The sequence below is a fragment of the Tachypleus tridentatus genome, chromosome 2 (assembly GCF_004210375.1).
Source record: "Tachypleus tridentatus isolate NWPU-2018 chromosome 2, ASM421037v1, whole genome shotgun sequence".
NCBI lineage: Eukaryota > Metazoa > Arthropoda > Merostomata > Xiphosura > Limulidae > Tachypleus > Tachypleus tridentatus.
In genome coordinates this window covers 59,233,915-59,244,850 of record NC_134826.1, presented here as the reverse complement: position 1 = coordinate 59,244,850, position 10,936 = coordinate 59,233,915, and positions in this window count along the sequence as shown.

Below are 10,936 nucleotides of genomic sequence, written 5' to 3'. Positions count from 1 at the left end.
CCGCACCCCTCACAGTAATTATTTATTTAAGAATAAAGGTGAAGGTGGCCAAAAAAATGTTATCTCGCACCCTCAAGGGGTGCGACCACCCCTGGTTGAGAACCACTAGTTTAGAACATTGAATAGATAAACTTTGTACTCAACTTGTAACCCAAATTATAAATTCTAGGTTACCATTCTTCATCAAAAATATTTTTGTACGACCTAACTTTAATACTGTTTTTTAATATTTTTCGAAGCAACTTTTAACTTTGTGTAGCAGATATACGAAACAAAAATAACAGACTTAAGTAGTTATCACAGCTCTTACGCAACATGCCGTTAGATGACGCTACGTGTGGGGACCGGAGGGAATGGTATGTCACCAAAGACGATAACGTCTTAGTTCAAAAACTGTCACCACAGTGTGCGTTCTAATACCGAAGTGATGTCATAGTTCAAGAAGAAGTCATCAGAGTGCGCCGCGTTGTTAGACTTCCATAACTGGCGACAATAACGTCAGAGTTCCACAAATTCTTTATAGCGAGAAACCCACTTGAAGTGAAAATGTATCTCAAGACGGCTGCTATGGGTATTAAAACTTTTATGAAAATAAAGTAGAGAATGTTTCGACCTTCTTAGGTCATCTTCAGATTAGAGGACCTGAGAGGATCAAAACGTTCTCCACTTTTATGACTACAAGGCTTGAAGACGAAAGGCGGAAACTTTCAAAACGTCGTCCTCTATACTTGTGACTCCACAACAAGCAGTTGCCGTCCATTCTACAAAGTTTCATCATGAATACTCTGCCTAAACAATCTATCAACATTCTCTACTTTATTTTAATAAAAGTTTTAATACCCATACCAGCCGTCTTGAGATACAAAGTTTCACAACATCGGGCCAAGACAAATTGGATCAACATCAATATAATTAATACACTCAGTTGAAATCAGTAATTATATTTCCTTACCATTTAATCAAACCATCCTAAAAGACGATGTCATAGAATAATTAGAACTTACTCTTTGACTTTTTAATTATAAATTAAGCGATGGTTTACGGTAGATGATTATAATAAAACAATATAGTCATATTTCTTTTCAACAATTTATTAATTTTATCACAATGAAGATTTTACAATATGACCTATCAAAATGACACCATACATTTTAGGACATTATCTAAGATATTGGTTCATCGCAGCTGTTCCATCCTCTAAACTAAATTAAAATAAAATTATAGCCACCTATTACCATTCATATACTTATCAATATTTTATCTTAAATTTACCACCTCTACAACGTCTGAAGGCATCCCATTCCAAAGGCCAACCACACTTTTAAAATTTAAACTGTCTTAGCTGAAGATGACTCCAACCCTTGCAAATGTTAAAGTCCACTAGTCCTACTTTTCTTATTGTTAAATATTAAAAACTATGATGCATCAACAGTATCAACTCCATTTAAAACCTTAATCACCTCAACAAATCCTCCTAAAACTTCTTTTTTCAAGAGAAAACAATTTAAGAAATTTCAGCTCCTCCTAGTATGACAACACCTTCATCCCAGCCACCATCCAAGAGACACTTTTCTAAACCCTTTTCAACAATTCAATGCCTTTATTAAGGTAAGAAGCCCAAGACTGAACATAATATTCTGAATATGACTTAACCAGTGACATGTTCAATTAAATTATAAACTCTTTAGACTCGTATTCAATATTTCTGTAGATACAACTTAAAATCCTATTTGCCCTACAAATAGCAACAGCACACTACTTAGATGGTTTGAGAGACTGATCAACCATTAAACCAAGATCTTTTCCTTTCATGACACTGTTAAAAATATTTCCACTCAAATTATATTTATATTTTGCTTTGTTTAAATCCACATAAAACATTTTGCATTTATCATATCTAAAACCCATTTGCCATTTATTTGTACAACTCACTAAATGACCTAAATCCTTTTGTAAAGCAACAGCATCCTTTTCACAGTTAACAACAGCCAATAACTTGATATAATCAGCAAATTTATGTAACTTATTGACCATTTCTTCATACCATTACTGTAAATCAAAAAAGGGGAATGGTTGTAAGACTGAGCTCTGAGGTACCCAACTTACAACATTAATTCAGTTTGGCTGAACTCCATTTGTAACAGCCATTTGCCCTTTTCCATCAAGCCACTGTTCTATCCAAGTATTTGACTTATTCCTCACACATATAGAACTAACTTCCTTTACAAGCCTTTTGTGTGGCACTTTGTAAATTCTCTCTGAAAAATCCAGATATACCAAACCTATACCCTCACCCTCATCTAATATAAGTAGTAACTTTTTCAGAGAATCTCAAAAAATTGTAAGCCAAGTTTTTCTTCGGTGAAACTGTGTTCACTATCTAATAAAATTTTAAACTTTGTTAAATGACTTTGAAAAGCTTCTTTTAATATAATTTACAAATCTTTTCCACCACTGATACAAGACTAAAGAGTCCACATTTATCAGGACAATTTTTATGTCTCTAGAGAAGACAATTTACCTTAGCTAACTTTTAATCCTCTGGTTTCTGCACGCTATTTAAGAATTAACAAAAACTAATTGTGAGTGGTTCACATATAAAATCTTAAACTTCCTTCAAAAGTATTATCTGGATCAGGAGATTTATCATTCTTTTAATCTTCCAAATTGTTTTTAAAAATTCAAAATTAATGCAGTAATTCTGTGCAATTTCTCATTTACATTTATAAACTAGTTAATAAGTGTAATAATGTTTAAATCTTTGTTAATAAAAGTTGAAGAAAAAAGCAAAATGTAGTAACCAATCCATCTCATAATGATAAAGTACTAGCCTTTCTTTATCACACTTGAAGGGTCCAACTCCCCTTTTGTTAACCTTCAATGTACTTCAAGAAATCCTGGCTTTTATTTTTTTCAATTCCAGCCAATTATTTCTCATTCATCCTTTATGATGTCCTAACTTTCTGTTACGCCAACTTTTAATCTTCTTTTATTTTCCTATCATACCAGCCAGTTTAAATTTCTTATGTTTTTCTTTAATTATTTACCCCAACTAGGACGAAGGTAAGTTTTTGGATTTACAATGCTAAAATGAGGGGTTTGATTCCCCTCAATGGGCATAGCAGATAGCCCAATGTGACTTTGCTATAAGGAAACACACACACAAACACTCTTTAATTTTATCTCTTAAACCCTTTATGATCAAACCTGGTTTTGTACTTGTACCTACCTTTTTTTTTCTACAAGGAAGATGTTCAACTTGAACATTGAAAAATATATTTTATTAAATAACCAGAAATTCTCTATTTCAAAAGTAATTCTATACAAAAATAATCTGTTTCACTATTTTTCAGTTATTCACTTTACACCAAAATCCTTCATTTCTGTTAATGCTCTAAAATCATAATTTATTTCTTATATTTCTAGTATTACAATAACAGGAATATATATGCACATTGTTCACACTCTCACAACTACAACCCTTACAGAATATTGTGGATGTAAGTCCACTTTCAACAGTTCTTCTTGGCAAATTTTCTAATTTTGCGATTATATTGATGTGGTCCTGATGGATCAAAGTATTCTCCTTTTCTGTTTCAACCACAGAAAACACAGAACCAGTGATTACTGGGTTTATGACTCGTATCCAGGTTGACGATGTATAAATGTTTTTCTACAAAGTGGTTTTGACCTAAAACAAACAAAACACACTGATGAAAGAAAGGAATAGTAAAAAAAGGATCACCTTCACTAGTGCCGGCAAGGCCAGGTGGTTAAGGCATTCGGCTCGTAATCCGACAATCACAGGTTCGAATCCCTGTCACACCAAATATGCTCGCCCTTTTAGCCGGGGGGTCGTTTTATTGTGACGTTCAATCCCACTATTCGTTGATAAAAGAGTAGCACACGAGTTGGCGGTGGGTGATGATGACTAGTTGCCTTCCCTCCAGTCTTACACTGTTAAATTAGGGACAACTAGAGCAGATAGCCCTCGAGTAGCTTTGCGCGAAATTCAAATCAAACCAATCAACTTCGATACGTGATGACAAGGAACCTACTTTTAGTAAAAATGTATCTCAGGACGGCCGATATGGGTATCATTACTTTTACTAATTAGGCAGAGAACAACGTTTCGATCTTCTTAGGTCATTTTCAGACGGTCAAAACAATGTTCTCTGCCTTATTAGCAAAAGTGTTAATGCTCATATCAACCGTCCTGAGATACATTTTGACCCCTGGATAAGTCAGCGAGAAGCTGAAAATTTATAAAGCTAAAATCTTGGGTTCCTTTCCCTACACTTCACCTTCCCTGACCCCTTGATATTCGTAGGCCCGGCATGGCCAAGCGTGTTAAGGCGTGCGACTCGTAATCTGAGGGTCGCGGGTTCGCATCCCTGTCGCGCCAAACATGCTCGTCCTTTCAGTCGTGAGGACATTATAATGTGACGGTCAATCCCACTATTCGTTGGTAAAAGAGTAGCCCAAGAGTTGGCGGTGGGTGGTGATGACTAGCTGCCTTCCCTCTAGTCTTACACTGCTAAATTAGGGACGGCTAGCACAGATAGCCCTCGAGAAGCTTTGTGCGAAATTCAAAAACAAAGAAACAAACATCGTAGGCACGCCAAAAATGACCCATTTCGTTTAACAACAAATCAAATCAGTTCCTCCTGCTCCTTTTTTGGATATAGTTGGGATGTATCAAAAGAGTGACATCTATAATCTCAGTATTCTCACATTTTATGAGCATTTGTTCCAATATCGCCAAAAATACATTTTAATCTGAGACAGTTTGATACGAATTAAATATTAGCTGCCTTTGGAAATTTATATATTATTTTTATGTGTCTTTATGTATATACATAATATATACACGTTGGTAAAAATTTAAATGTATGGTTTAACTGGTTCCCGCCCACAGTGACTGTGATTTTTGCCACTAAAATTTTGGTGTCGATCCTCGTGGTGGGCAGAGCACATACTTTATAGTCCTCCGCCCAACAACAAAAACCAAACTAACTGGCCCCCTCTATATCTTTATATTGGTTACTCTACATGAACTGTCAATCTTAGGCTTGTTAGCTCAATCCAGTTGCTGCAAAAAATGCGCTCCACATTTTTGGCTGTGGATACACTGTAATATCCTGTCAAATGACACCATTCTTTCAAACTAGGATAGTCTAAAGGTTTGTGGTGAGTGCTGTTCACTAGCTGCTTTCTGTTTTATATGTAATTTCAAAAATTAGGAAAGGTTATACGAGATAGTACTTTATGTAGCTTAGGGCGAAAATTCCAAGAGTTTTGTTTGTTTGTATTTATGTACAAAGGTACACAATGGGCTATCTGTACTCTGCCGACCATGGATATCGAAATTTGGCTTACGATGTTGTAAGTCTGCAGAAATGCCGACGTGCCACTGAGAAACAATTCCTAAAGAACAAAGTTTTCACTAAACTTTCATGTGTAACTCCTTTAAAAATATCATTCTTTTATTGGCCTCGGTTATTAGGCTTCGGTAGATCATAACTAGTCTGGACATGTTCTTTCATTACTAGAGAGCTCTTACAAGTGTTGATAGTACATAAGGTAGCACAAATGAGCTGTAATTAAACTAAAACGTTTCAAGATATCTTCGATAATGTCGATGTAACTGAGTATGTACGTTTATTACATTAAAGTGGTGTTTGTGTTTTTTAATGTTTATCAGAGTTAATTCTTTATTGTAACTGTAAACGTTCTCGAGTTAGTGACTTGTATACATCACTAGAGACTGTTAACCTGAATTTTAAATAAATTAGTTTGTAACTGGATTTGAAGTCTAACTACAAACTCATTAGCTTATATGTTCTCCTGTTATATTGGTAGTAGAGACAAATAAAGGTATTTGTGATAATTTTTTATATATTTATTATTATTATTATTAAACCTCGCAATGTAGTTTTCTTATAAAGTCTTCCAGAGGGCTACTTGAACATAATTGCCCCTAATTCTTCAATTAATAGAGTGCTCTAAAGGGATAATTCTATCCTGTTCGGCACTGTAGCTCAGTTGGAATTACATTCATATAAATATTAATTTTTTTATTGATTTCTTTGAAGTTCACACCAAACATGCTCGCTCTTTCAGCCGTGGGGACGATATTATGTGACGGTCAACCCAACTATTAGTTGGTAAAAAAGCAGCCCACGAGTAGCGGGGGAGGTGATGACTAGGTGCCTTCCCTCTAGTTTTATACTGCTAGATTAGGGACAGCTAGCTTAGATAGCCCTCGTGTAGCTCTGCGCGAAATTCAAAAATAAACAAATTCTTTGAAGTTTTTTGGAGAATCTAGAATCAATTTTAGTAACTATCTAGCTTTATTAATCAATGAATTAATTCTTAAACCTAATCAACGACTTTCGAACAGGTAAAGGAAGAAAATGAGCATTGTAAGAACCTATGCATATTTTACATTTTTGAAGTGAATCAAACCTATATATTTCAATACACACTGTTTAACCAAATATTTTTTAAACTTCTAATTATCATGAGTGTTGGAAAGAAACTAAAAAACGGGCTATAACTTGCTTTTAAAAGCACATAAGTTTGGTCAAAATGTATGTCAACAATATTTGTTTACGAAAACGCGTTAGAATATTGTTGAAACGCCGAAAAATTCGCGCGATTCCTTTAAAATGCCGGTAGCCGAGAGACGGAAGATAATGTTATTGGATAGCTATAGTCAGTATGTTATAGACCTAGGAAGTTATAACTACTCTGTTTAACATCTATTAATCTGAAAACTATGGAATTTGCTCAGAAATGATTATAGATTTCGAACATTATAAACCGTTTAACTTTATAAAATGGTTGTATATAAACCGTCATTTGTAATAACTATTAGTAATAATCATTTTTATAAATTGTTTTGTTTTTATGTTTGCACATTAAAATATATTTATGTTTGGAAAGGAAAAAGTGTATATCAATCTTGTTGGCAAATAACACAAATTTAATACATATTAACATTTAATAAACTACGAAGCTCAAGTTAAAACTTCCAGTTTTGAAATAACTAATACGTTAACACACGTAATGTAACAGATTGGAGACTCGTACAAAATAAAATTATAATAGGTAACAGGTAAGAATTATGTTACGTATTAATGGAAAACTTGCACAGTCGAAGAACTGACTAATAGCAAATTGGAGTGCAACATAGGGTATAGCTTAAAATGCAGCTTGTGGTAAGATATAGAGTATAGTTTATCTTAAGCTTAAAGAAGGTAGATTAGGAACAACTTCGGAATGCTGCAAGTACTGGTTGGGGTACAACACGGAGTACAGTGGAAATGTAACTCAGGCACAGCCAATTATAACACGGTGTACAGAATGAAATACACTTGGAATGTAACTTGAGTACAGTTCGGAATATAACATGAGGTACAGCTTGGAGTATAGCTTTTATATTTTATATTGTATTACAGCAGCTAGTGAATCAAATTTTTGATTCTTAATAAATTTATATAGTGGAAAACAAACAAAAAACAACAACAAATAAACCTTGGTATTGATTCATAAAACACCTTCCGGCCCGGATTAATGTAAGTTTACGTTATATCTTTGAACCAAGATGTTCGTTTCTTATTCCTTTACAGAATATAACACCTACCTGTATTATGCAATATACGTTTTTCCTACACTGATAGGTGTGATAGCCGATGGCGCCATTATGAAAGAGAGTAAATGTAGCCAATGAAATTCATGGAAATTATTGCGCATTCTTGAACAGAATCTATAACTTTGAAAAGCTTGGAGGGGTGTGATAAAGAAACAGTTGTTCAATTTGTGTTTAATTCTTTTATCATAAAATACATATAAAGAAAAGCCAAATATGGTATTGTATTTTTCAATTTTCTAATATGGTAATTTGCAAAATTAATTAGTAATATAGAAGTAAGCTAATGTTCAGAATTTGACTTTTAATGAAGACACTAATTTTTCGTTTAAGTTAAAACATGCATATTTAAACAAATATAAGTGATTTAAATTCATTTAATTAATGTTATGGTAAAGCGAGGAAAACATAATTTTCCTTGGTGCTTAAAATATGTCGCACGAAGTGAAAACAAAGTTCAAAATCACTGTTCCTGTTTAAAGAACTGTAATATAACTGTGCTAGTGACATTAATATTTAAAACCTTGCTAACTTATCAACATAACCAATGTATAGTTTAGCTAATGTGTTGCATTATATAACTGAATTTGGACATTTAGTTATAAAATAATCCACATTTGAAAACCCCGTGAAAATTAAACTAGCTTAATGAACTGTTATATTTTAAATACTATACAGAACTTACAGTTTAAATAACACAATCCAGCTAAATAATGTAATTTTTTTATATATATAACTTTTATATTCTAGGTTATTTATTAAACTTAAGTATTATCAATTATTAACGTTTTTTTTATCTGACATTCACAGATAATTTAAAGCTAATGGTGACTCTAAGGTGAGCAAATAATGTATTACTCAGAACTTAAAAGGTTTTGATATGTTTTTTTTTCAAAAAATGTGACAAAAACAAAGAAACAGTCACAATTGACAAAACATATTCATTAGAAATATTGACGGTAAACAATACCAAGCAAGTTGCGAAATTAATATAAAATTACAATATTTTCCTGCATAAATATCCAAGAGAAATAACTTATTAAGATGAACAAACTTAAAATGAGTCATTAGTAGCTGGTAGATACTTCTCTGATGTTTTTATGTGACTTTTATGCACCTGTTTTCCATACTGCTGGTGACAGTTTGGATGAATTGTTGAGGACCACAGTCCATTCCTGGATAAAAGCAGCTGTAAACTCCTGACAGTTAGAGGAACAGGTCATCTGTCTTTAAGTGCTCTCCCAAGCACATCCCACGTATGCTCAACTAGATGTAGGTCTGGTAACATAGCAGGTCAGTCCAAAACTTGTATTCTTTCATACTAAAAAAAAAAAATTACTGAATGTTCCTGGAAATATTGAGATGGGAGTTATGCTGCTGATACACAAAGGGTGAACAATGAGTAGTAGGATTTTATCCAGGTAAAGTCTTATTGTCAGGAGTCCTCTATTCACAACACAGAGGTCTGTATACAGATACCACCTCAAAGACAATGTGGTAAATTAAATTACAGGCTAAATACTGCTCTCCTTTATGACTCCAGATCTCATGTGAACCACTTGATATACAAAACTTACTCTCACTTGTGAACAATATAGGAGTTTATTGGTGAAGGGTTCACTTGACTTGTTCCTAAAGAAATGCCAGCTGAGCTCTTTGTGCTTTGGATGAGTACAGGCACTCATCACAGCCTCCTGGAGCCTGTACCTAACTTAGCATTACTCCATCTTTTCTAATCAATCAAAACTAGTGTTTGCTTTGTAGAAGTTGAGTCATTTTTCATAAAAAAATATTACATAAAGACCTACTGTTACATGAACTTGCAAATCTTAGGCAGGGTTAGCATAATCCTCTGAAATAAACATGCTATATTTGACAAACTGATAACTTAAAAATATAAATATTCAAATAAGCCTCATTATTCTTTTAGTTTTATTAAGTGATGTATTTTATTGTGTCACTTCTTGTTTTAATTCACCTACATGCATATCCATTGTTTTTATGAATTACTATTTATTGGTTATACAATACTAAACATTACTTATACTAACTAGTATTAACATGAAAAAGTAGTAAGAAGAAATACTTATTAAAACTATATGTGATTTCATGTCAAAGATTAAATTTCTAAAACAAAGTGCATGTGGGAGAAAGTTACTTTGTATATATCTGATTCTTGTAAAACTGATCCAGACCAAGGTCAATAGTTTAAGTGTACTTACATAATGTAATTTACTTTCTAGAAATGTCTTTAGATTTTTTTTTTCTAAGTTAGAGACAAGAATAAATGGTAGACATGAGACTCGATGGTCTCTTTGCACTGAAGTCTTCATATTCAGCAGGTTGTTTTAGCTATCATTAATTACCCACTGACTTAAACTGGTACTATTAAATTTTACTATGTTTTAATAGACACTAAGTTTAATTATTGATAATTCGTAAATGAATTTATTTTTGTTACCCTCATTACAATTACTTTTAAGAAGTAGGTGGAATTGTGAGCTTTGAACAATTATTCTTGAATTTAAAAACAAATTACATTTGTTAATGATCTTCAGACATTAGCCTAATCTCTATCTTACAGAGTAAATAATGGGGCGTACTTTCCCAAAATATCTATTTTAATGTATAGCCCCTTCACCTATTTGTTCATGTGCATCACCTAATACAGACCTCAGCAAATCCACACACATCTGCACTAGATTACCAAGCACATGGAATTCTATTTCATGTGATGAAAAGTGAGGTGACTGTTGCTCATTTCCATCTTATTCTGTCAGTTCATATTAGAAGTGCTTATCCCAGTAAGATTCGTCTGGATTCATACACTTCAAAAGCATGTGCTTAAGAATGTGTTTATCTCTTTCAGCTAAACCACTAGAGTGGAGATGATCTTGTGAAGTTCATCTTATCACCACCTTCTAACACCCTATACAAGTGTGCTTATAAATGAATGTTAAGTCATGTGGATTCTTTCAGGTGTTGTGAATCATCCTGTCCATTGTGCATTTTGTAAGAAATATTAACCTGTGAAAAAGTTTTAGTTCGATTATCAAAGTAACTGATAATAGTCCATACATGCCAACTATCATTATCATCTGCCAGCTATATCTCAAGAAACACAGCTGTGTTTGATTATTTCACCAGTGTGACCCTTCTTTACTTTAAGCAGCACACGCAGTATGTTTACATCACTTCTTTATGTTTCATAGAAAATACAGCAAAAAAAAACACTAACACTAGTATCATCTAGTCCATACATCATGCAAAACTTTAGTGTTG